General features: G+C 43.3%; 1 protein-coding gene and 1 long non-coding RNA gene across 4 annotated transcripts in view; one reads left to right on the top strand and one right to left on the bottom strand.

Moving 5' to 3' along the window:
- The window catches only part of LOC139770608 (uncharacterized), a 131,226-nt gene extending 111,123 nt beyond the window's left edge, over nt 1–20,103 (bottom strand). The window contains exons 1-2 of one of the 3 annotated variants that reach the window (XM_071702664.1): nt 19,285–20,103; nt 17,398–17,561 (exon numbers count right to left, since the gene is read on the bottom strand). The gene's annotated coding sequence lies outside the window, so the exon portion shown is untranslated. Of the gene's footprint in view, nt 1–4,047; nt 4,801–17,397; nt 17,562–19,284 lie in introns of those variants that run through there. The other 2 variants (XM_071702665.1, XM_071702666.1) reach the window with 2 other exon arrangements.
- On the top strand, nt 12,757–21,776 carry LOC139770609 (uncharacterized). Its single transcript, XR_011717791.1, has 2 exons — nt 12,757–13,025; nt 21,427–21,776. It is a non-coding gene; the product is annotated as an uncharacterized lncRNA (long non-coding RNA).
- Nucleotides 21,777–23,559: the final 1,783 nt, after the last annotated feature.

Genomic DNA, 23,559 nt, shown 5'->3' with positions numbered 1-23,559 from the left:
ACAATTTTAAATTCACAAGCTTCCCGACCTTACAATAGCCAAGCATTACCAAGACTGGCTATATGTAGGTCAGTGAAGACGGATATATTTCAGGAAGAATATTATTTCTCCAGCGTATATCGCATAACACAAAGCTCGGATGCATAAAGCGATAACGGCGCTTTAAACGCGATCGTGAGGAACGGCGGCGGAACCGTTAAATCCAGACCGCCGTCTGTAATCTCGCAAAAAGCCGCACGACACTGTCTGCGTGAGAAATTTCAATGATACGAGTAAACCGCCACTGACTGGAATTACGTTGTTATACGCGAGAAGGTAAAACCATTATTGATTATCCGCCTTAGAATATCAAATGAGAATTGATCATCTCCCGAGATCTCTCTAATCGCATTGGAGAAACTCGTTTTGTAAAGTAAAAACGGCAAACGCACGCTCGCAGCATTTATTAATTGTTCTTTCGGAGTAATCGCGTTTGGGATTTGCGCATACACGCGACGCGACAAAAAGAATCGCAAAGTGACCGGGACCGGTAATTGGATTTCGGCGTTTTTGGCGTCGCGCGGATTGGGCGAAATCGCAGGGAACAGCTGCGGGGAACATTGCGGATTGTCGTGTATGTGTAGGTAAGAGCTCTCTATCTATCGTAATACTCGAGCCGATTAAATTAGGCACGACGAAGATGCGCTACACAGGAATTCCCCGGTATCGTCCTGATCGAGAGCATAACCGACTACGATAATTCCCTAATGCCCAATAGCATGAAGGGGATTACGGGATAATGCAATCTGCGTCGCGCAAAGCATTGTTACATTATGCACATTACATACCACATATCTATACATATATCTATACTTTCTCTCATTTATTAACTTCATTAACTTTCTTAAATTAATTATTAGGATAATTAAATTATATTAGGATAATATTAATATTTACGCTTTTTCTCTTATTTGTTTATCTTATATATAAATTATATTGGAATAATATTTAAAAAATGTACTATGTGAAGAAAGAATGGTAAAGAAACGAGTAACGATAAGAAGAGTGAAAGGTGCACTGAACGCATTATGAAATCTTGAAAAAAGTAGGGTGAACAAGTAAAGATATCGACCCAGCCATTCGCGCAAAGTCCGCGATACGAAAGAGTCACGCGAGCCACGCGCTATTCGCGTATTTTAAGGAAGTTCAGAGATTAAGGACAATTTACGGTACGCCGGAGGGGCGGAGAGGGGGAGAAAACTCCGACGGTGCTCACAGAAATCGCGACCGCCGTTATTTTAATAAATCACGTTCCGGCGTATTCGCTCTTCCGCTTTCATAACTCATACGCGCCGGTGCGGCTTACATTTACCGCGTGAGTGTTCGTTTTTCCGCATTACTGAAAATTGTGACTAATTGCCGCTGCGCTCCACGATGGAAATAAATAGATCCTCTCTAAACACTCGGCTGAAAGTTACCGACCGTATAAGCTGCGAGAGATACATAGTGTGTCTAAAACTATCGACTATTCAGTCAAGAGATGCCAGTGACCTGCAAACAGGAAATAATGGTCTCCCCAAAAATCTTTCCGATAACACATGCGGAGATATTTATAAAAAATTCAGAATTTTGATCAATTAATTTTTAAGAAGCTTATTAAAGAGAAATTTATTTCGAGGCTTAACTGTCAAAATATTTATCTATCAAATGCTTATCAAAAGATATTATTTTTTTACAAATCCGTGATAAAAGAAATCTGTAATTCTAAAAATAGGTTTGGTGTGTCCTACGAAAACTTTAAACTGTATTGAAGTACTTTATCATTGCGTTAACGTTTAAGGTAATAAGCATGAGAAGATGTTTGGAGTGATGTTATTTTCGCAAAGATTATCCTTTAAGGTAGCTATATTTCTCAGAAAGTTTTATATTAAATACTACTCAGAGGAAGGGAGGGAACCATCAAAATTGCCTAAGTTTTTCTGAAGCGCGACTAGTTACGCGAAAAAAGAATTCCGCAAGTTTTTCGCTTTGCAAGACGGAACAGGTAACGGCGGAGATCGCATTTTGTGGAAGCATCCTCCCAGAAAGAAGAGGAAACTTGTTAAAATCGCGCCACGCGAGATTAGACCACAAAGCGACCCGGTTTCTTGCCGGTTCTCGCGACGAGAATCGGGATAATCGAGAGCTGCGCGGCAATTTCCGCTTCCACTTTAACTTATTCGAAACAACGCCAACGCCGCGGCCGGACCACACCGCGAATCGATTAAACTCTCAGAAAATTTCCCGTAATGAACGGCATAACGGCGCACTGTATGCGCACAAAGCCGAAAACGACGCTCAAGCGAGTCACAAAGGAGTCGCCGCGACGAGAAGCGGAAAATGGAGTTAATGATTCGCGACGCGCGATAGAAATTCGCGATGGAAAGAATAATAAAAAAAATGCTTCGCGCTTCGGCTCGCAAAGCTGCGACAAAAAACAAATCCGAGTGCAAGGGTGCTCCAGTTTTTGCGATTCACACAGGCAGACTCGACCCTGGGCTTCCTTTCACGACGGAAATACATTGGACATTCATCTCGCGACCCTATTCCTGCTGCTTCTTCTTTTTTACTGCGTTTCTTCCCTTTTTATCATCAAAATTGCTAATTTGACCGACCTTTTTTATCTCAAGGATGAAACTTCGTATCTAAAATTATTGTAATCACTTCCGCAGCCAATGTAACCAACCGGTTAATATTTCCAATACATTAATTCATATTGATTCTTGTTCAAATAATTGAAATTCTTCTCGTGATTCATGAATATAATCGTACATTTTCCTTGAATGAGAAAAAGAAGGACGGGAATCGTTTAGGCGAACTGATAAATTTAGCCCGTTTCTTCATTAACTCTAATTTGTCTGAAACTTCTTAATTCTCATTACGATCCGAGTTTTTAAGTAATTATTCCACCCGTCGCCGGAATTCAAAGTTGCTCACTTTTTCGGATTAGAGGAAGAGCTCTGTCTGGACGAGCGAAAAGTGGGACGCTTGGTAAGGATTGCGCGCGAGTCGCATTGCGAAAATATCTGGGAGTGTCGGCTACAAATTTGGGACAAATGACAATCTTACGTTACGGACAAAAATCCGCTTGCGGATTACGACGGGCAAAATAAATTTCGCACACGCGTTTCCGGGCCGTTTCGTCCGCTTGCGACGAGTACGCGAAATGATTTCATGTGGACTCAGCTGAAAACAGCGATATCGCGCTGCTGCTCGATACGATTCGCCGCGTTGTTGTCCGAACAAATGGCTACTCGTTTATACTGATTTCAATCCCCGCCGTGCTATCAATCGTGCGATAAAATCGAGGTCAAGCTAATTGAACGGCACGCGATGAGAATTCGGTGGTCAAGTTCCCCTTTCCGGACCAATCAAATCAACGACATTCCCTTGACAGTCTAAATATTTAACATTTCCTCGTTCGACAGTATAGCAACCAAACTCGCAATTGCGAAACGCTCTCTCGCGCCTTCCGCAGTTTAATTAAAGAGATTCGATACACGCATTTGCGTGCATAATCGATACGGAACAATCGTTAAGAGATATTATACTCTCTCGCGAAAGCGGCATAGTAATTCGCAACATGACGTAATGTATGATTCACTCGTTTGAATGATATACGCGCGCGCCTAATTAAATCGAATCATAAACATACCGTCGATTGCAATCTACACGTTAATTGGCGGTGTTATGTCGATCGAGGTAGCGAAATAGACGGCTGGAATTGAATGCCAAGATTTAGGACAACGACACGTTAAGTTTTATGAATGAACCATTTTAAAAGTTTTTTATATATCATTAATAATATTTACACATATATCTTTATATATATATATATACAGCTAATGAGCTACTGTTACATTAAGAGTCTTAATAATAGACCATTAGACGCCGATAATCGTTTACCGCTACGAAATTAGTTTATCGCTGATTAGTTTGTCGATGAGCCAACCACCGGAGGTTCATCTTCGAAATGCTCTCGACGACCAGTGCCCCGCGGCACCTATCGATATTCCGACAATTCCTCACCTCGATTTGGTATCCAGCGTACAAAGTAGGAGCGGATCGATCGTACGATCGATGTCCCTGCGCGATCCGAACTGGAGGAATTTCCTGCGATCGATCGACCGCCCGTGGTCGGCACCCGCGTCGAGCACACGAATCGAAGCGTATGCACGTGACACGCGTGCACGTCATACACGACTTTATTCACTTTCACCCCACGACACGGCCGCAGCGGTACGAACGCACAATTCGCAGCCTGCGACGTGAAATAACGTCGTTCGTTAGCGGGATACGACGCAGAAAGAAAAAAAAAGGGGGAAGTGTCTAACGAACGTATAGCGAGAAATTGCAAATAAAAGGGAACGCCGTTAGATGCCATTAAAACGGAATGTTTGTGCGATAGAGGACGAAAAATGCCGTTCTAATTAAAATAAATAAATTGCGAAAGAGCCAAACAAAGCGGCCCGGCTACGTTTCGAGTAATTCATAACGAGCGTGCTTACGCGAGAGAGAAGCTTGACCGAATTGTTATTTCAAAAGTCGCCAATAATTTACCAGAGATATCACGTAATTATTACACAAATTACAACTGACAATTTTATCTCGCGAACAGTTTTACGCGATGGATAATGATTGAATATTTAACGCCGGAAATTGAGAGAACGGTCATATCGAATTAAAACTGATAAAGCTCGATTATATTTAGTTTCCCGATGGAATCTTTCATCGAAATACATCGGTGAACTTTTCGCATTCGATATGGATTGAATATTTCACATATTATATAAAGTTTGTTAATTTAAGCATAGAACCTCGCCATTTGCGATGACAGTGTAACAATTATTAGTAACTCTGTAAATTTGAAGCTGTTCGTTGAAGGTGAAATTGCTCTTTGATCTTCAGCACCGAGCTAGTTGCACAACGATATTAATTAGAGTTCTTATGGTCGTGAAACACGGCAATTTTGGTCCAAATGATGCATTATTTGCGCCACGCAGAACGGGGCTAACAGCGATAACAGACAGACGCAGAGATTATGTCAGATTATGTCACACTACCACGTGTGAATAATAGACTCGGACAAATTGAAGCTCGAACACAAAACTCTCTCGCCGGTTAAAATTCGAGAAGAGAGCTCCAATTCCACATCGTCCGTTCATAAGCTTTGGTTTGTACGGGGACACTTTGCAGCAAAATAAATTTTATTTCTCTGATTTATTTTTCAAAACTTTTATCCTGAGATATAACGGACGCGAACGGCATTAGACGACTAACTGGATTTCCGAACTTGCGAGTTTTCGATGAAAACTTTTCTATGAAATGTCAGATTGAACACGGTAAATGGAGAATTAGAGCGAATAATAGAGACGAGATTCATTTTAAAACAATACACTCGAATGTATCTTGAAATAACGTTAATTAAACTGTATAATTACAATCTTTTTATACTATCTAATTTAACATTTTTTTCTTCGTTACGATTTCTACGTAGCTGAGGCGCTCTTTGAAGCTTAAATTTCCAGTATCGAACTGGCATGGTAGCAATCGTGTTAAACGCACAATTTTTACGTAATATCGAAGAAAATTGATTTATCGTTATTAAAATAATTATAATTTAAAAAATTTTTATTATTCAACGTAAAAACATTTATACTGAACGTAAGTGAAAAGAATCGCGACAGCTCTTGCATATTTTATGGATGAAGTAGTTTCAGTTCCACTTTTGGACCGTAATCTAAGAATGTCACTTCGATACTTGGACAGCCTGCCAGAAGCAGCCGCGAGAAACAAGGCACAGCGGACAAAAGGGGGGAAAAAAGTGTCTCGCTTCGAAGCACAAAGGGAGCGGTTTACAGAAGACAGAGGGATTAACGCGGGACTACAATCGGTCACAGTCGCGGCAGGGTGGACAGCCGTTTCGCGGACGTCCGTATCGCGCGAGAGTTCCTGCGGAACTGACAGCACTTCCGTACGACAGCGTAAAAATCACGAGACTTCCACCTCCTTCCCACCCCCATCCCCATCCCCTCCGTTCCCGGCCGCCGCGCCGGTCACGTGACCTTTCACCTCCCGCCGTCGCCGAGAGATGCACTCTCGCCCTCCGCCAGCCGCGCGCGCGGCCCGTTCGCCAACCCCCAGGTCCATGACGCCCCTTTCGTGCTCGCCCCGAAAACGCTCGCGAAATTCTCAACCCGTGTCATTCACGGTTCGACATTCCGTTCATGTTCCCTCGGCGATTGGTTCAAGCGAAAACGATGGCAAAGGGAAGATTGCACCTCAAACCCGATTGCGCGTTTCTGGTTCTGTTAAAAGTGAGAATTGCCTAGGAATCAGAAGTGGAAACCAACGCAAATGTTGTAAACGAAAGACGCTACAGAATTAAAGCTGTAAAATGCCAGAGGCTGCGGTGATTCACGAAATAGGATCTCGGAGCTAAGTTCTTATGTAACTCTAATCTTGTTCTCGCATATCTTTTTTCTTTTTATCAAATAGACGTGATATCGATATTATGTAGTAATAGTTCGTGTAGAGATAATTATTGATGATATTGTAACAAATTCAAGATTCTAAATATGTGTATAGATCTTGAGTGACATTGGATGATTCACATTTAATGGTTCACCAAATAATTTTGAGATTTTGAGATAAATAATATAATCCTAATCTTGTTACTTTTACATATCTTTCTTGTTTATATTAGATAAAGATAATATCGTGTAGAGAGATGCAAGATAGTTCGTGTCTTATAGAGATGATATTATAAGAAATTCAAGATTCCAAATATGTATAAAGATTTTAAGATAAATAATATAGTCCTAATCTTGTTATTTTTACATACCTTTTTTGTTTATATACCAAATAAAGATATCGTGTAGAGAGATGTCAGATAGTTCGTGTCTTACAGAGATGATATTATATTATAAGAAATTCAAGGTTCTAAATGTATGGATCTTGAGAAGCTGGATACGAACACGGTACCGATGGCTCACGTAGCGTGTCCAAGAAGTGGACCCAGCACTTTGCGTCTCGCGGCTTCAATTATATGGGGAAACTTTAAGACCGCCGTTCCTACGACAATGACTTATACGTCTCGCTTATCTCACGCGATTCCCGCCGCGGGCGGGATTAAACTCGTCCTCTCAGAGCGTGCATTAAAAATATCCACTTTTCCGCGCAAACGAGATTACGTCGTGTATTTCGGCGGTCGGAGCGAGGCATTTCCGAAACGCCATTATACATTAAGAACGGTCGTAGATCACGCGGTTATTATACGGAAGCGGCTGTTTACCGAATAAACGCAGACGGCTCGAGTAAATAACGCCGCGCGATAAATCTCCCCGGCTCGGCTTCGCGTATCTGTAAAACGCTATAATTGCGGCGCATGTGCCCGCACTTGAGACTTGAGACGCGCTCTCGACTCGACGCGCGAGAGAGCTCACGTCAAATTTTGACCCGCCCGTTTGCCGCTGAAACACTATACATGATTTCTCAGCGGGCCGAATCGCCACGTTATATCCCATACTTTAAAAACGTTTATTTTGTATAATTCGCATGTTCAATTTTCTTGCCATACATACAGTGTTATTAGAATTGCAGAAAACATTTAACTTTCGCGATAACAATCTCCTCCACAAACGGAGTTTCGTAAAAATCAAGTTTTCAAGCGATTTGGAATTGGTCCCGAATGTCCACCGGCTCAAGAGTCTCACCTGCCACATCCGGGAGTTCTCACGACGTCGTAGCGAACGCTAGGCTTCCTGCGACGTTCCCTCGGGCTTTTCAAGGCCTCCCGGCCGTTCCTGGACGATTCCTGGACGATATCGCGCGAGTAGGTGTGTGTCTTTAACGGTTGATACGCCTCGGTGGTCGCGCAGACGCTGATGCAGCCGCAGCACTTGGACATCGCTCAACTCTTTTCACGCAACGATCAAATCCGCACCTCTCGCAACGTTCGTTTCCTCGTTCTCGCCGGCTTTTTATCTACACCACCGCAATTCCCCCGAATCGCTTTACTTTCCGGCGGACCGAGACTCTGGTATCGACATCGTCTGCACGTCGTAAAAGGAAAAACACGAGGCGCAACTTTTGCGCTGCTCTTTGGCGAGGAAGCACGTCCGCCGATATAGAAGGTCCGAATGAAATACATTCGACGGTTTAGAACGGGCACGCCGCGCCGCCGGTCCCGCACGGCCAGTGTTGGGGGCAGATATATGTATAGGTACCATACGAATCGGAAAAGCCCGTGATCTATCGCGCGCGTGCTCTTTACGTGAACGAACTCCCGATAGGCGAGGCGAGGCGAGGCGAGGTGAAGTCACGAAACACACTCGGCGCCCTCGTATGTACGTTATCCCGAGGAAGGCACTTGAGATGAAAAGTTGGAATGATTTTCGGTCGGGCCTCTCCGTGCCCTCTCGTGCAGTCCGCGCGCCGGGAGAATTTTATTTAAAGCGGATGTGAGAGAACGAATTCAATTTTGAACCGTTGTAGACATGGAAAGGGTGGGCGCGGGTGTGCCCTATACCAACTCTCGCTTTTTTCATCGCCATGAATAAATAATGGAGATTATTTTCCTGCATGCACACTTCGAACCGTTAAAAAAAATCTTCGAAAACGCTGCGACGAATCGATAAAAATGATAAGGCGACGTTAAGTACAGGCGAAGTAACGGACGGGTCTCGAAGTCGGCCAAAGTATTTTGAAGTCGCGATTTAGGCACGCTTGTGGATTCGCGCATACCTCGACCGTAATCGAGATTCGGGGAAGCGCGAGACAAAACCGAGAGAGAGAGCGCGAAAGGACCGACAGGAATGTGCGCAGCGACGTGCATCGCGCGCGCGCGCGAAACAATGCCGAAATTGAAGCGGTTGCGTATATCCGTCCATCGGGGATTGCGGGCACGTACGCCGAGAATGTCTTTTCAGCTACAAACGCCGTAATTTTGCCGATCCCCGATCCCCGATCCCCGCGCCGCGCTTCTTAATAATTGTTCGGCGATTCTTAATATTCAGGACGCCCCGGGTGTGTTACAGCTGACGGTTCACCGACCGCTACGTGACGATGTTCGATCGCACGTGTGCCACCCGCGATGAGGTTCCTGAGGCACTGGGAATGACAATGTCCTCCATGGTAGTTAAAATTCATCCGATCCTACGAAAGTCCCAAACGAAACCTCGCATAATTCGAAAAATGGCTTCTGTTTAAAAAGAAATTACTAATGTCTGTTAAAATTCTATATCCCGTCATATTCTGATAAGAAATAATTACTATTTACCTCAACTATCAATTTTTCCGTAAAGAGATTTAGTTAGTAAAAAATATCATCCTTTATTTTATTTTTTAGAAGATATAGTAACGTTTCTGCTGTACTACTGTACCGTACTGTTGTTATTGATATTGTAATTTTAATTCGATTTATTTTCGATCAGCCAAAATTTCGGAAACTTTTAGGTCGATCGGACGCACATCGCGTTAGATGTTGTACGTAAAAGAACGTCGTTGAAAAATCGCGAGTTCCCTCGCGATGGACGCTTGGGACGATACTGAGAGAAGTTCTCGCTGAAGGGCGGAGATGAAGAAGAAATAGAAGAAGAGTCAAAGAGTGGAGAGGAGCGCGTGTCCTCCGTCTGTGCGTCAGCGGTGCGTGACGCATACCGATTTAAATAAGCGTACAATATTTTCTGAACGAGAAACGGCGTATCCTCGCGGTTATTAAACGTACATACGCACTGAAACCTTCCATTTTTGAAAAAAATAATTAGATAATGTTATATTAAATGATGAGTTATTTTTATTGAGAAATTAAATCAATATGAGGGTCAATTTCTCGCGGTAGCGACATTAAATCTGATTTTATTCGTTATACAATGTTTGCGCGGTTCTCGGAACACTTGGAACATATGCGGAAATGGTTTAACAATCCACCGAATGTTACGCCAATGTGTCGACCGTACGATTGCATCGTATAAGAACATTCATCGGCATACACCGCGAGAACGCGCTTGCTCGACACACGCATCGCCTGTAGTCTGCAAACCAGGCGGATCAACAACCGGACGTGGCTCCGGACTGCAGCTTCTTTTGCGTTTCGTCTGCTCCCCGTCGAGCGCACGCACGATGCACGCGGAAGGTTTAACGCAACTCCCGCTCGATCGCCCTCGTTTGTGCGAGTGAACAAATCGAGGAAGTAGAAATAAACTCTTTTTTCGTAAAGAGGAGCAAGACTCGTTAAATTTTAATACGTAATTAATAAGATAATTTTTCTAAAGATATATTCGAAACTGGAATTTAAGTAAAATAAAACAAGAATTCGAGCGGACGGGGCAAAAATGTTGTTATTAATGACGAGGAGTTTTTCTTGCGGCAGACACCGGAGATAAGCTCGCGAGGCTCCAGACGAAAAATGGTAATGGCCGTTAACGCGCTTCGAACGAGGGAGAGTAAATTGCGGAAAAGGCCGGTGGTGCGAGAGCGACGCGTCGCGCGTCGGGCGGAAACTCGAAGCCGAAAACGAGACACGTGCGCGCCATGAGGGCGACGATCTCACGCCTCGCAAATCCGGATCTCGTTTTCATTCCGCCATTCGCCAGCGCAAAAACCCCCGCTAATCTATCGCGCACCGAGACGTTGGAATAACGGAGCGCGCGTGCAACGTCATCCGTATGCATGATTAGCGGCGAAACCCGAAACTCGATATTTTATAATAGATCCGTGCACTTCAATACAATGTAACGCTGGATCGATTAAATCACGTCTGAGAATTAAATCTTAACGATCGATTCGCTACAATTACCTGAGCGTGATGGATCACGCTAACGGACGGAATAATACATGTATACCGAGAGCGATGTAAAGTGCGCTTCGCCGCAAATCGTGGAGATACGAAGGGCGATGAGAGACGACTCGAGTTTATTTCCCTAACGTGCACATCTTACTCCGCTACGTCTCTCCGAGACACGTATTTCCTGTCAGTTTTGACATGAGATATGGAAATACCTCTCTGCAATTTTCAATTCTATATCCCTATTGGATTACTATATTTAAATCGAATTTATGTATGATGTGTGTGTGTGTGTGTGTGTGTGTGTGTGTGTGTGTGTGTGTGTGTGTTTAAGATGTATACTTCCTTTGATGTAGTTCTTCATTCTAGTTTATGTTTATAATTAAAATTAAACTCGGAGCTTAAGTAAAAGAAGATTTGTGATGATATAAAAGCAAGAGTAACGTGGCAACGTAATATTTAGTGATTTCAAAGTCAGATTATTAAAGTTGCGATCAGCAAAATAAAAGTGCCAGGCTTATTGCGATATGTATCAGGTTTAAACTCATTTAAAAGAGATTAATTTGTTGGCAAATGCATATAGAGTGTTCCACAATTACTATACAATATTTAAATAGAGGTCAATTAAATTTGAAAATTCTGTTGTAAAATTGTCGAAATCACAATATTTTTCAAATTATAAGCTATAAAAGTTAGTATCACGTTCGCGTCAAATCCATGATTATATTTATACGTGTACTGATCTATCAACTATTTACCTATTCGTTGACTCTTTCCTTTCTTTCACAAAATGATATAATCGAGCTTCTAACTCATATAAACGAAAAATAATTTCTTAAATATTATAGAGAGAGTTGAATATAAAGATATCGACTGGAATTAATGTTAATTGTATATCGTACTACGTGTAAGAGTCGTAAAACTAATTGAGTAAAGGTCAATATCACTTGAAATGTGAGAGTCAATAAAAGATGACAGTGCATTTACAGACAATAGCGAGCGGGCTTTACGCGATCCTATTACATTGATCGCTTATATATAAGTAACTGAAAAATTATTGTAGCCTCGACATTTTCATGTTAAATTTTTCGATTCTAATTATTAATCTTCAGGATAATACATTATTAAAGTATTATCACATGCTAGCAGTTTTTTTTTACGTCTTGCATAGACACAAAGAAAGAAGATGTAAAATAATTCTAAAATATTAAGATCGATATTGCTTTCCGTCTGCGCAGTCCTTCTACCCAATAAATTTCATCTAATGGCCGTATAGGCGCGTAATCCATTTACTTTGAGAAAACCACAGTCCCTCTTTCGTTCAAGAGACGGCAAATTTATTAAAGAGAAAGAGATCTCGAAAGAGAAGATAAGTCATCTGGCGCGAGCACTCGGTATCGCGCATCCCGAATTCTCTTTTCGCTTAGATTCCCTCCTTAGACCTGTACCTACTTTCTTTCGTTTCATACGCGCCATTTAATCGTGTTCGGAAAACCAAAAGTCGAGACCCGCGACCGTCCGCTCTGTCGAACATGCAGGCATCAAATGCGCACGTGTTCCGGAATTTTGTTAAAAAGTTTGCGAGCGAAAGAGAGACGCTTGATGCGAGCATATATTATACGATGTAAATGAAACTCGCAATAAGTGAACTTGTAATGACAGTATTGAAACTGATTAAAAACTGTTTCTATCTTTTGCATCATGATGGTATAAAGTATTATATATCCTTGTTATTTTACATATTAATACACGCATATACTTGTATTTATTTAGAATGAGATCCTTAATATAATTATAAATAATTTTTAAGTATTTATTGAATATTTTATTTTATAAAAGTTATTTTACGAATAAAAATGAAGTAATTCTGTTTATATAACGTGTACTCCGGAAATTCTCCGAGACAGTTAGGTCAAGTGACACATTTTGCATTTAATTTTACGTGTTGTCATTGCGTTATTATATTATGTTGTATAAGACGCATAGAGAAAAATGAGACGATCGTATCAAACGAACAGCCAATGTCCGATCTAAAAATATCGATGACAGCTTAGAAATACAAAACGAATCTATCGAGGCAGAGATGGGAGGCAATATTCATGCACGGTGTCTGGTGGCCACGGGGTAGAAGCCAACGCTCTCATAAATTCAGTCCTGTGTGTAATATCGAGGATCTACGGAGCTGCGACGCCGGCATACTTTCGTATTTCACGTAAAACAGGTGAATATTGCCATCGATACATCACCCATGCCATTCACGTGGCGCTCGCCACCGCAGTTTAGCTAGGAATATGTCCGTAAAATCGACTGATTTGTTTAGTGTCGGCTTTCGCGGTACATGGTTAACGACATATTAATTTTTCCAAAATTCCAGGATTAAAAGTAACGTGTAAAAATATTTTTTAAAGAGATGTGTCACCCTCTTAACATAAGAGAACTTGTAAAAAAATACGCGCGTGTCTCAAAAGAGAGCCCATCGAAAACGAGCGGAAATATTTGCGTTTCTCTATCAGCCAATTCACCGAATTTTAAAGGCTTGTATTTTACACTCGAATCTACGCGAATAAAAGAGAATTACAAATCACGTACTCTTTTGCCTATCTCATGATTTCGCCATCCGCGAACGTAGCGCAACTTTGCGCTTTTTCTCAGAAAACCGCAGCGATTTTTTAGATCGTAATCAGAGTTATCGCAAGTTAACTTTTCGCTCGATGATTTCACGATCTCAGCGTTCTTCGAAGAGTCGAATTGTAGATAGAGGAAGATTCCATTTGGAAAAAAAACGCCGCGAAAACTGTGAGGATCGAAAGTCATGTTGCGGTAACCATGAGAAAAGATAGTGCTTTCCTTTCCGTTCGTCGTAACATAATCGCAAACGGTTTTTCACATTGTTCCGTCGATCCCCAGACTCGTCGGGCTATACAGAAAATAAATAAACGAGCAAAGAAACTCTTTTGTGTAACGCCCCGTCCAATGTTCTTACTTGAAATATTATCGTTATTGTGAGAGACGCTATACAAAAATCTGTTAAAGCATTCACAACACCCGGCGGCGGAGAACCCCTTTTTATCTCTCCACTGTAATTTGCGCGCTTCGATAAACGCCTTTATTCGCTAATCACTACGTTCGCAGAGGGAGAAGAATTAATTAATGCGAGTAACTAGATCTATCTTTAAACTACAGAGAAATGGCTCTTTTCACAATCTTTTAAAAAGATATTAAAAAAACAATATTCACTCATTGTGCCGCTACTTATATTCCATTTTAAAATATCAAAGCCATTTTATTTCGGAAAATATTCCAATTTAGAAAAGTATTCCAATTCCATTTCTTTTACACCGTAATTTTATCCTAAATTCCTTAACGAAAGTAACATCCTCCGTGATTTGAATTTAAAAGATATCGGAAATACATCCGGCGAATCTTAGCCAACGAGGTAGGACCGTAGAATGTTAGAAACGCACGGCGACGAGCTGAGGGAAACCAAAGGTTTCAGGAGTACCTCCACGGAATCCGATCACATCGAGCAGTCCCAGGATTATATACCCGCTCTACCTCTTTCACTACCTTGCGCAAATTGCCGCGTGAGAAGTCGAAGTCCAGGATCGAAGCGCACTTCGAATTCGGAAGGGAGGAATGAGGCGCTTCCATTCGAAACTTTAATCGATCACGGTCGGGTGTGCCGAGAGGGCGGGAAAAGAGGCAAGAACGGAAACCTATATAGAGATCGAGGAAAACGAGAGGAGGAGAGCGGCAAAGTCGAAGGAGGTGAGAGAACGTGCGGATTCGCCGTGGCGCCGTCGAGCACTCTTACCTCGATACTTTCGCCGGACTCGTGCGTGCCCACTGCAATCGAGTGCACTCGAGAAAGTAGCCACGTGGTGCCGTATCGTCCCGATACGAGAGAACTTGCGGCAAAAACGACGAGCCCGGTGCATCGGACGCGATCGTATGCCATGGCAGAGAGTATATTTCGCGAGCTGCACGAAAGGAAAACATAAAAAAATCGTAACCCAGTATACTTTGCTAAGTGCGATCCTGCGTTAATTGCGAAAGATTACGTCAATTAAATCGGAGAAGACATCGAGATAAAAACGCACGGAATAAAAGAAGATTATACAAATAAAAAGAAAAAATTTTTGTCAGAATAGCACGTCTGCTTGTTGCCATAATTTATTAGAATAATTATCAGGATTTATATCAAGAAATTATCTCTATGCGAGGGGCCGGTGAAAGTTTAGCGAGTCGATAAAAATGGGGTAGATATACAGTAACACAATTAAAGAAGGAAATAGTGCTTTTCCACGTGCGGGCATGCTACTTTAGGGAGAAACATCGCCGTGATGAATTATCGCGGTACCCGGTGCGAACAAGAGATGTAAAGTTACGGAAAACTCGGGCTTTTGGGAGAAAACACACGCGCGCGCGCGCGCGCGCGATGCGTCCCTCGACGTTTCCTGTCTCGATGCGACCTCATCTCACGGCGTTACGGCGTTTCCTTTGTGTGCATTAAAGTGCAAGTGTATGTAGAGAGAACGAGGAAAAGAGAGAGGGAAAGACAGGTGGAAGAGGACAGCGCGAGAGCGCGCAAGAGAAAGAGAAAGAGAGAGGGAGAGCCGGTTCGAGAGGATGCAGAAGAGCGTACGGAGGAAACGGGTAAACGGGGACGCGGTGGTAAAGGAGAGAAGGAATGCGGCGCGGTCACAACATCAAAGTGAAACGAGATGGTGAGTCGTCTGGCTGCAGCAGAGCGCGCATGCTGAATGTACGGAGGCTGCGAGGAACGGCGGACGGCTTATGGTCCACGGTTACTGCCCGAGTGCACGAGAGCACGAGAGCACGAACGTAAGGATCTAGCCTAATGTTCCGGAATTCGTCGCTATATTAACGGTGTCCTTACCGACGTTTGCACTATGCGAAGCGTGGACGTATACCGAAGTCTCAATAGGTTTCTCCATTTGCGACCCTCTTTTTTTTTAATGCTCCGCCATTCACGCGAACGATCACTTGCCGCGGTTATTATTTGTCCTTCGTCTTTCCCTCGAGTATTATATTTGACCTGCGGGAGATGCTTCCCTATTATAGCTTTATGGTTTCTTTTTGAATGGGGGTCGAAGGAAGTTTTCAATGCTTAGGAGTAGCCTGCATCCTCGGATAGTACTTGCGTCAGATTTGTCGACTGCGCTTCGTACCTCGTGATTTACTGTAAAAACTCCGTTTCACAGCTTTTCCGATAGACTGACTCCTGACAATTTTTCATTCGATTTTCCACGACGTTCCGCGCGAATGTGCCGCAGAAATTACGTCACAGAAAGTAGAAGCAAACAGGAAGAAGTGACTCGGCGAATGAAGAAATAGACACGCACTTTTGTCGTGTGCGTAATACGAGTTATTTATCTTAATTCAGCTCTTCCGTTTTCAATATGAGAACGATACGATGCGGTTCGTCTCAAGTTAACGTCTACATTCGCGACTGAAAGATGGCTTTGTAGCACTCCGTTTTACCTCGCATACTTTGATAAGAGTACGTGATACAAGGCGGGGGGTGGCCGGGTAGCGTAGCAACAGCTATTTTAAATTCACGTCGAAAATATGCGGCGAACTGCACATTACAATTCGCACAAGTTTCGTGCTGCAAAATGCTTTCTGATTTTTACCAATAAAATTAAATCGCAGTGATGGTCGAGTAGAAATGTAATTTGTATCCCAGAGCGCCCCAAATCGACGGGGAATTCTCATTGTCCTTGTTTGAGCGTAGAAATTATAATTAACAAAAAGATTGAATATAGTCCAAACATTCATCGTGATACGAAAAGAGAAAACGGATCATCGTAAACAATATAGAGATAAGAGATCGCTCGTCTAGTTTGAATTAAATAAAACGTCGCAACGAAGCAGTAGGTTGATTTAATTCAAACTAGACAGACGATCTCTTATCTCTGTGTATTGTTCACGATGATCCGTTTTCTCTTTTCGTACCATGATGAATAATGTTTGGACCATATTTGAATCTTTTCATTAATTATAATTTCTACGAGCTCAAACAAGAACAAGGAGAATTTCCCGTCGATTTTGGGCGCTCTGGGGTGTAAATTAAATTCCATCGCCGCGTTCGGCACGCTTAATTGCGTCATTTTCCGCAAAGCGCAACTGCACTTTGCTTAATCAAATTCCGTGCCGAGAAATCGATGAGCTACGAAATGATCTCATGACGCGGTGCTCCTCTTCGACCGTCGAATTGTCGAACGAGAGGCGAAGAGCCACGAGCGCGAGACGCACAAAAACGCGACACGCAGAAAAATATCCCGGGCGACTCGATCGCAGCTCGATTGAATTTAAGTTGGATTAAGAGATGATTAATGGAGTCCAGCGTTGTGGATGCGAGGATCAATCGGTTTCCGCGAGAGCACTGCACGAATTTCGTTTCTAAGAGAAACCGAGCCGCTCTTCACGAGAGACAAATCGGATTGATTTAAAAAAGAAAGACGATAATATCGGGTATCGTCGAGATCTAATCGTGGGTGCTTCTTCGTTCCTCGATACGGGAGACGAGAAACAACGCAACATTCCAAGCAGAAAGAGCGGACACTCACCTCCGCTACGATCACGGGTGTTGCTTCGACGAACGGTCTCACGGCATCCAGCATCCTCCGTTCTCTCTCGTTCGCCGGACTATCCTCTCCGTCTTCGTCCCTCTCTCCTTCCTTCTCTCTCTCTCTCTCTCTCTCGTTCCAAGTACGTAATTGGAAACGGCGAGCTGCGAGAAAGACGACGGTACTAAGTTTAAAGCCACAGAAGGGCACTGTTCTGGTGGGCATGTGAATACGCGGCTACTTTAGCTAACAATTCTCGCAAATTATACTCGAATCTTCAAATGTACGAGTATGGGAGAAAAAGACAATCGCGAAATAGAGTTCAGAAATTGAGGAAGTTACGTAATGGCTGAAGGAAAAAAAAATTCTTCGTTTATGAAATAATAGAGATTTTTTTATCGCGCCGCATATATAATGCAAGAGAAGATTACGCAGTAAGATGTTGAAAATCGGACGGCTAGCTCTCTCTCTCCCTCTCTCCCAGCGGAGTAAAATACATATAATATTTTCAGTTGTAATTTTCACACCCCGCCCGTTGCCACAAACTACGTACTTTCCAACTTCGCCAAATTTATGTTTATCTTCAGAATAATCTGAATGAACTGCGACAGAAGCTCTTAATGAAATTTAAGATACGTATAAAATAGCCGAAAATTCGTACGAAATCTTATCTTATTGAAAAATTGTAAAAAAGATAAGAAACATAATGATTGGAAATTAACGAATTAATTTAAAGAATTCTTATTAGATCTCACATACTTATTAAATCTCACCGATTTTGTTATTTCGTTTAACACTTATAATTCTTCACCTTAGAGGTATCGTATTAAAAATTTAGAGAAAACAAGATTTAAAGTTTTAAATAGAGAGAATGATTTTTTTAGGTATAAAGTAAAAGTAGCAATTTGATTAATCGAGTCTTCAATGATGTAACCTAACTGGCATGGTTAATAGTACAACTGTCAATAACGCTGTACCTGAAAAAAACTGGAGATACAATTCTTTACCTCTAAAGGTACAGAATTAGTGTCATCCATGCATGATTACGTGCTCCTAAATTTGTTCGTGCTTCACGACGCATTCCAACGATTTCGATCGCTCGATGACTAAGGATTACATTTACATGATTCTTTCTCTCCCCCCTCCCCCGCCCCTTCGTCTCTCTCGGAGGAGCGTTCTCGGAGACGGGCCTTTTTTTCGGTCGGTACGTGACAGGAATGCGGGAATACGCCTACAACCGAAATATCTACCTGCCTGCGCGACTCGCTTCGCTCGGGTGTGACTTGTGAGTCACACGATCCCACATCGCGCGCGCTTCCTTTACGCCGTCCTGACACCTCGCTACGCGCCTCAGCTCCGCGTCGCGATTACGCGCGTCGTTTCTCTCGCGGCGCGGCGCGGCGCGGCGTAAACAATGCCGCCGTAATTACACGCGTACCTCCGCGTTATCAGATGTACACTAGTAAATTCCTAGTGTCAAATTACTCAATTTGAGTAATTTTTAAGTACTTCTATAGGTCGCCACTGCTCCCACACCATATGTCGTAAATTTAACTAAAACAATGAAGTTAAAATAATACTATTTTGTGTTAAAATAATAAATCTCGACGCGCATGGTAGTTAAAGAAAATAGCAAAATGTTATTTAACTCGAGGTACTGAATTCAATTTCATCCTTTAATATTTAACAGGGTAAATCGTCGTCCGCGACACACCAAAAAAGGAAAAACATCTCGCAAATGAAGTCACATGTACCCTCGTTAACCGCGATGTTTTTTATAGAATCGTTCGCCTCGTTTCAGGCGTGGAGGGAAAAAAATATTTGGGGCAGTGAGCTCAATATATCCGTCTCGGAAAGGATCGATCGGCTCGCGATTGTGAAACTCACCGTCCTCGATCCGAGAAGCGACGGAGGGACGAGGGTTGCCCGAGGTAGGAGGCAGGAGCAGCTCCAAACGACGTCCTTACCGATAGGTTATGATCCACCACTTTCCACTCACTGCACTTAATTTTAATTTTTACACCCGACGGCGCCTTCGCGATCGTTTCTTCGCGCACCGAACTATCTCCGCGGACGTCTAAAGTCACCGACTTTCCTCACAGCGAGCGCCAACTCTCAGTTTTTCCCCGCAGGTTCCTTTCGAGGAAATCGCGCCGACCGACAGCGACAACACATCTCCCTCGCGTCTCGCGGAGTTTCTCCGCCGGGATTCGGAAGAAAACGTCCCGTCGCACGCGCGATCGCGAAAACGAGCGATCGATCTCAGGCAATCGACAACAGCTAACAGCGGATATTTTCTACGACGATACATCCGGGTGATCCGGGAGAGTGACCCGAGCGTCGCCTCATATTCCGCCGCCGTCGCCGCCGAGTTCCGAGAATCGTTCTGCCGATCGTGGATCGGAGTCGGCACTGTCGGCACTGTCGGCACTGTCGGTGGTTGAGTAGCGATAGATGTAACACACAAGCACAGCCGACGATGACGCGTCGCGTCGACGCGAAGGAAACTCTCACCGATCGTCCGCCGGGCGCCGAGCGTATACCTGGCCCACCTGGCGACGCGACGCGTTTCTCTCCGCCGCGCCTCGCGCGTTTCCGTCGCGTTTTCCGCCGCCGCGCCGATTGCCGCAACACCTGAACGCGTGCGTGCGCGCGCGCGCGCCCCGCGAGAGCACACCGTACCACCGCGTAAGAACGAAACCGTCACGACACTGGATGGGAACGGGCAACAGGTTCGTCGGCTTGCCCCCGAGCCCCGAGGAACGCGGCGCAGGTAAAGAGGTAAAGGGGCAGGAGGGGCAGGAGGGGCGGGCCAGCCAGGCGAGCCAGGTAAGCCGCCATTGCTCCTGACGCAGCATCCGACCTGGCAGTGGCGTAATTAACGGGGCCCGTGGGGGCCCCCGTTCGTATCTCGCCGTCGCGCTCGCGCTCGCGCTCGCGAGGAACGGGACTCTAACGACTTTTTTTACACGGGCAATATCTTAAAAGCCGCATTAGCGCCATCAATAAAACGGTCTTTCCGCGAGATTAATTATACAGTTTTTTCTCAGATTACGTAGAGATTATTTAGGATTCCCTCTTTGTTGTAATTTATAATGATTAAAATGTCACATTGAACGGCAAATCCTGTCCTATCACTAGAGTCCCTCTAATAAGAGTCGCGACACGTAGCAGCAACTTTGGATTGGTTCGCATTTTCGGCAAAAGCACGAGAAACAGAAAGAGAAAGAAATATAAGAGAGAAAGAGAAAGCGATATGAATGTATATCACTTGTATATCGCTTTCTCTTTCTCTCTTATTTTGCCGAAACTCAAGATGTCGCGACTCTTATTAGAGGGACTCTACCTATCACTGATTTCGACGACTCCTACCGGCGGTCTCTTCAGGGACTTTTAAACTTAGAAAGAACGATTTAATTTCTTATTTAGCTACGTTCTGTCCAATTTAAATTCCATAGCAATTAAGCACGAAAAGAAGAGGGTTGGAAAATTGAAAAACTTTGCGACGAACATCCTTCGTCTTTACTTTGTCAGTAATATTAGAATTTAAACAAAAAAAAAACGAAATGTACATGTCCCTGAAGATGAATGTTCCAATACTTTTAATAGGATCGTAAAGGATGACTTGAAATTTCTCTGGGAGAGAGAGCTCTCTCTCTATATATATATATCTACTTTTCGTTAGTTCCAAGATCCGCGCGCCTAATCCGCACGTCGCGTCGTCGGCGTAATCAGTCGCATTGTTTGACGTAGCGCCTCCGATAGGAAGTGCCGGTTACGTCACTGCGGCAACAGGTTGTTGCCAATGGGAGCTGCCATGAATGAGCGAGCAAGCGAGCGAGCGAGCTCGTTTCGTGGCAGCGCGGCCTGGCCCCTGGCATTAGGCAGAACCGAGTGCGATCTTTCGTTGCTGGACGCCATTCGTAATTCGCCCCGTCGCTCGATAAATACGCAAAATCGCGTTCGAGTTACCCTCATTCGCTCTCTTCGTATTCTATCTGCATTCTACATCTATATTCTATCTTGCAGGTATTCGATATCTCTCTTCCCTTCTCGGTGGGTGGCTTATCGACAACGATGGAACGCCATGCAGATGGATTCTCACGGTCCACGACGTGCGAAAGACTCCCATCCGGAAGAGACGAGTCATTATCAAGGATATCGACAGATATCAAGAACATCGCATCAGCTGCGCCAAAAGATTCTCATCGGAAAGAAACTCGCAACTGGTTAAAAAAAAAAGAGACTAAATTATTCGCGTTTGCTTTAAGAGAGACCAGAGATAAATAGAGATAACGCGGAATTGTATTTTTATAATCGTTTTGTGAGGAAAAAAAAAGTATAATAATGTATCTGTAATATATTTCGGTTCCTCAGAATTCAGAATCTTATTTTTCTTCCTATTTCTTTTAAATATACCAGCACTTATTTCCGAAATTTCATTTCTCTAAGGAGACAGAGAACATTCGTAATTCGTATCTGCCTTTCTCGCAGGAATTCGTAACGTTTTTGTCGCGTTTTTTTTTCGCGCGGGCGAGAAAAATGGATTTGCAGCCGGAGGAGATGAGAACGAGGAGAACAGGTAGAGCGTATCGAAGAAACGCGAGAGACAAGAGCCAGCTGATAGCGTACGTAATTGCCATCCATCGCGCTCCGAAACCGTGACGGAGAATTGAGAAATGCGAGGATCGCGCGCGAGGAGCCGAACCGGCGTTCGCTCCTGTCGCGCACGACAATGGAATATAAGCAAGAAATAGCGAGCGAGACGTGTCGTTCTCCTCGTGGCTCATTCCTTCGACGACGAACGTAACTCGTAACGAGAGCTCGTTGCCTCGAAGAAAATGATTTGCGGTATCGGCCGGCATTCCGCTCCGAAAGCGACAGCGTTACTCAAGTCGACCGTCACGCTTATTTAAAGACAATAACGAATATATTACGCCGAGTATCTTTCGTAGAAGATTTACCGGTTCTTTCTCGAATCTGTTGGGTGACGATTTATCAATATCGAAATAGAGATTAATTGTGTATGAATTTGATCAACTCTCGGGATTTCGATGCTTGATGAACGCGCGAAGTGAGAGTTTTAACGGTACGCCGCTGAAATTCGTGAGATTTCGCGATCAGCTTTCCCAGAGGTGGGCGATCTCGAGATGCCGAGCACGGTGGACGGTGCACACGATCGTTTTCACATGCCGTCATTTAATCTACGCGAAATCTCTGCTTTGTCGTCGTGCAAAGAGACAACATCTAGCACTGTTTGAGACGACTCGTAAAGAAATACACGAGGAAACATACACGCAAGTGTCTGTATCGTTTTAATGATAGATATACGCTTATGTCCATTTCCATCAATGCAAATTAACTGTAATCTCGGTGTAACTTACTGTTTATCTTTTTCTAATTCTTAGAACTAGAAAGGGATGATAAATAAGTTCTTCTAATTTTTGAAACTAGAAAAAGATAAAAAGTAAGTTAAACCGGGATTAAAAGTTAATCCGCATTGATAGAAATGAACATTACAGGCATACAATTGATTCTTTTTCAGGAGGGTGTTTCACCTCCTTGATGTGCTTTAACTTGTAAACGAAATAACACCCACACACACACCTGTTATGTTATTTTCATTACTCTATAGATGGAATTACACATAAACATTTTCTCATGAACTAGGCCGGTGAACTCGGATTTTCCATTTTTCAGGTTTTTTTTTAACCACACACAGTTTCGTGGTGCCTATGGATGGACACTATTCGGCTATACCTATACATGTTTAGTTCTGCCAGCCAAACGACATTGTCGAACATTCGTCGCATTCGACAAGAGTCGTGTTTCCCTGTTGCGTCAACTTCAATATTCTAGATGGAGTTAGACATAAACACTTTCTCATGTATAAAAATAAACACAATCGGTTATAAGGGACAGAATATCTATTCCTTCTACCATGATTCAGAAGTAATTACTAATTTTTGGAAGGTGGGTGTCTTGGCAATACCAGCTTGCCCCACCGATAAATTGAAACAAACATAATTTATCACTAGGCGAAAGTGAATTGGCCGGTGGTGAACTCGGATTCTCCACTTGTCGGGGTTTTTCTTAATCACGCCATTTCGTGGTGCCTGTGGATGGAGACACTTTGTTGTCTCTAAATATATAACAGGTTTT

Source organism: Temnothorax nylanderi, unplaced genomic scaffold, assembly GCF_030848795.1.
Source record: "Temnothorax nylanderi isolate EJ_2023f unplaced genomic scaffold, tnyl_v1.0 TNYL_tig0031_pilon, whole genome shotgun sequence".
Lineage (NCBI taxonomy): Eukaryota > Metazoa > Arthropoda > Insecta > Hymenoptera > Formicidae > Temnothorax > Temnothorax nylanderi.
Note: the sequence above shows the minus strand (reverse complement) of the source record. Positions and strands in the feature narration are given on the sequence as shown.